Here is a 4174-nt window from a genome sequence, read left to right as displayed (position 1 = left end):
GCACGCGCACTGATAAGAGTTTATGCGTTGAAAATCTTTATGGGATCTGTTCGTGCGATCATAAAGCTAAAGGCACACGATCGTAAACGCAGTCGCGCGCTTTAATGATCGTCGATAATTCAGCAATTACGAGCCGTTCGTACCTTCTCTCGCCCCGTGTCTCTGTCTTTCGTTGCCTAAACGTGTTAATTGAATCGTTCATCTTGAGCTAACGAGTGGTTACCTTGAACCAGTCACAGACTTTTCTTTGCGTCGTCCAACTTTCGTTTTCCTCTCTGCAATTGCCGGTGTCGTCGCCGTGGTTCGTCTTCTTGCTTCCAAATTGCGAATACTTATGTAGTCGCGGATCTACAGGTAAAATGGAAAGATCGAGAAGTTTCGATAACGGATCTTGGAGATTGCAAACGTAAGCACCGAGAGTCTCTGCGATTCGCACGCGAATTCTCGTGGTTCGTGTTTTCTCCATTTCCAACGATTTTCTCTGATCGTAGAGGAAGCGTTTCATTCGTGAGCTTCCCGCGGGTGAAATCTTTCGCCTCGGCGAGAAGGCGAGAAGTAGATTCGATCCAGATACAAAATTGTTCGACTCGATTCACGAGGAGACTCTATGTCTGTTTCTCCGCGAAGAATTTCCAGTCTCATCGTGCGGGTATATACCCGAGGGAAAAATCTGCGTTTAGCATAAAATTCGTACGAAACGGTGCGCCCAGTTGCGGAGTATCTAGGCCAATGCACTCGAAATCTCTCGATACATGCGACCAGGCTGCACCGAAAACGGCTGTATTATACCTGCTGAGCGGGAACAGAGGACCCGGGTAGCGGAGGAGAGGGTGGAAAAGGCGATAGAGAGAGAGTGTGAAACGAAGATAAAAAGGCAACGGGACGAGGGTGCGAAAGAGAGACGACGAAAAAGAGGCGAACGAGCGAATAGAGGGTCGTGAATAGAGCAAAAATGAGACGTAGAGATCAAGGGAGAAACGAGGAGGGATCGTCGGCGAGGTTCGCGGGAACAAGGGGCGAGAGGGTGGAATAGCATGGGAAGGGAAAAAGGAGACACGGTCGGAAAGAGAGTGGAGCAAAAAGGGATTCGGAGAGACAGCGGAAGAGGGCAGAACGAAGAGAAAACGAGCTTCGGGGGAGTGACGAATAGATAGACGAGCGAAGAAGTGGATACGGGGACAAAGAAGATACAGACACGGAGACAAAAAGGGGAGAATGGGAAAAAAAGAAAGAGGAGAGGAGGGAGGAAGGAATAAGAGAAAGGGAGAAAGAGAAGATAGAACGGCGGTCGACAAAAAAAATGCGAGTGGAGCAAAAAACGAGACAGATGGGACAAGGGAGTGGAAAAAAGAGCGAACGGGAGCGAGAAGGGAAGATTGGCCGCCCACGCTCGAGCATAGAGAGCAAGGAGTGTGCTTTGCTCGGTGCTTTTACTCGGGCGAAGCGCGATGTCGGCGAACCGTGTGTCCCAAAGTAGGTCAGGTCTCAATGGCGGTGCCGCAGAGCGGCCTGTGTCTACGTGCATGCGCACACTATCAGCCAATGCACATGCAGCCCGTCGGTGCAACGTGCTGCTGCGCTCTTCTATCTTTGAACTATGCGCGCCGAACCCTTTTTCCTGCTCCGCCGCGCTTCGCTTCTTCCACCACTTCCTCCACCCTCTTCTCTACCGCTACAGTCGAGCTCTGACGTTCGTTCTTCCTTCCCTTTTCCGGACCAGGCCCGACCTCCTCCTCCTCCCCCTACTCTTCCTCCTCCTCCTCCTCCTCCTCCCTACTTTCGGTGATTTTCACCCGATCGCTGCTGGACGAATCCAGAGCCTCCTACCTCCCTACGAAAACGAACGTTTCCGGAGATGCTTGCTCCAGTTTCTTCTTTTTAGCTAGCTCGACCAGGTCACGGGATATTTGAATGTGTTTTCTGGCACGGAAGGGATGGGCGGGACGAGGATCAGCCCGACAGTAGGCAATCCGTGAGTAGAGCTCTCGGTAGAAGAATTTCGAAGAAGGAAACAGGTAGGCACGATGCTTGTAGAAGTACGAGCGATCGGTAAACTTCGCCAGCCTCAGAAGCGAGAGTTGAGCTGGTGCTAGATTCGAATCGCGATCCAAGTGCCGACGAAACGTTTTACGACGTTCTATGACGCGTCACATGGTAATCGGAATCAATTGAAATTGGCCGAGAGAAGCAAAATAGAAGAAGCATAGAGGAAACTGGCCTGACGGTTGCTACACGGAAATTGGCCTCTAGCCGAAGAATCGCTCGACTCTCTTTTAAACGACTTCCTTCAATGAAACGAAGAAGAAAGAAGGGGCCACGGGTAGGGATCGGGAGGATGGGAGGAACGCTAGCCGGAGGGTGTCGATGAGAAGCAGCAGCGGCTAGACCAGGTCATACCAATTTGTTTCATCAAGCAAAGTGTGTGTAATGCGTATGATGCAAGCGCGTGGAAGCCGGCCGGGACCGTGTTGTTCGCGCTTCAGGTTTGCACCTACGTGCTCGATATCTCGATTATCGAGCGTCCGAGTTCACCATGGGAATATGGGACATTCCGCAGCTGCGTACCTGCTGCGCTCTCTAGCTTCGAGGCTCTCAGGTCATCCGGGAGAGATTCTGCGTCTCTCGTTCACCTCCTCTTCCCTCTTTTTCTCTCCCCTCTGCCCCATCTCTTCCTTCCGACACCTCGTTGGCGACCTCTCTTTTTTCTGTTAATTATTTCTATCCCTCGCGTTTATTTATACGTGTCACCGTTATCGAGCTCCGACATAAATTGCCGTGGAAATAATCGTCTGGTCGGAGATAGATCGCCGAAGGAGGAAGATCGAAAGCTACGGTATTCGCACGAGGTTTGGCTCGAATTTTGCCCACCCACCAAGTCTCCAGCGGTTTCCTATTGGTTGTTTTTATTCTCGCGTGGTACTCGGCTGCTCGAGCTTTCGGCGTGCTAGTTGAGCGGAGCTTTGAAACGCGAAGTAACGTCGCCTTGTGAAGTTTCAATACACAGTGTTCCATTGCCATAGCTCGCTTTGAGCTTGCAAACTACATTGAGGGACCGACGAAATTGGCCGAATAGCTCGTAGAAGGACACTTGAAGCTATTTTCCAATTAATAATCTAGGTGACAGTCGTTTCGATACTAAAATTAGGAGTGGAAGACGTCGCTCACGTGACGCTCAATTGAGCGCTTCGAGTTTCAAATCCGGTCGTGCCAATCTTCATAATCTTTCCACGCTAATAAACTTAACCATCTGATCATCGAATAGAAGTACGTGCTATTATAATTACGACCATACCAAGCGTTTTATCGTCTCCTTTCATTTCGAAAGGATTTCTCAAAGTTCCAACCGAATCGAAGTTCGCATCTCTCGTTCTCCCGTGTCTGTTTCATTCGAGAGGATCGAATCATATTCGAAAATAGTCGGATCGAAAACGTCGCGTTTTATGCATCACAGTCGCACCACGTGTTAACGATCCGATGCAGTTTTACGCCTACGTCACCGGTGCTTACCATCGATTTAGAGAGTAGGTCACAGATGCGCACCTGCTGAATCTAAAAGTTGGTCGCATCTGGGCTCTAATTTCCATCTCGATCGTTGTAAACAACACGTGTAACGATGATACCTCGCGCTGGCACTACGTATCCGATCACCAAGTTCGGCTACTCGAACGGATCTTCTCACTTGCACTCGTCGTACGCACGAGTAACCACTCCGATCGAATCGATAAGATCCATAAATTATAATTGGCACTCGGTTAACGCCAGCATAAAGAGCCAAGACGGTAAGATTAATTGATCATGACAGATCACACGGTTCGCGAGATATTTAATCCTTGAGTCGTGTTAAAACTCTGGGATTCTGGAAGAGACGCGGCAGGATGCGACAAAGGACGATCCTTGCTGGCCTGAGACGCGATCTATCAATTACTTTTACTTTTAAACCGGCTGAAAGGCGCCATGACACAGATCGACCGGCCCGTTCGAACGAAACGCCGCGTGTACACAGATCTCTCACACCTACGCCAACGTCAGCCTCGACATCTGAGACAAGCCGCAGCTGCGAACCTGTCGCACTGCAACTGCAACTCCACGACCGAGGTCATCCGGCCAGTTTCGCCTCTCTTTTTCTCTTTCTCTCCGGTGCATAGCTCCTGTCCCGGTTTTTTCACTTTCTTTC

At 50.1% G+C, this 4174-nt stretch overlaps 1 protein-coding gene across 4 annotated transcripts in view; it reads left to right on the top strand.

The window, feature by feature from the left end:
• Nucleotides 1-4174, top strand: part of LOC100744970 (solute carrier organic anion transporter family member 74D) — an 83619-nt gene that overhangs the window by 56270 nt on the left and 23175 nt on the right. Inside the window, exon 1 of one of the 4 annotated variants that reach the window (XM_033320308.1) lies at nt 1964-2390. The exons of the other annotated variants lie outside the window; for them this stretch is intronic. The gene's annotated coding sequence lies outside the window, so the exon portion shown is untranslated. Of the gene's footprint in view, nt 1-1963; nt 2391-4174 lie in introns of those variants that run through there. 4 annotated transcript variants of the gene reach the window in all.

This window comes from Bombus impatiens, unplaced genomic scaffold (genome assembly GCF_000188095.3).
Source record: "Bombus impatiens unplaced genomic scaffold, BIMP_2.2 scf_0264, whole genome shotgun sequence".
NCBI lineage: Eukaryota > Metazoa > Arthropoda > Insecta > Hymenoptera > Apidae > Bombus > Bombus impatiens.
The sequence above is the reverse complement of the archived record's forward strand: the minus strand, read 5'-3'. Positions and strand labels throughout refer to the sequence as shown.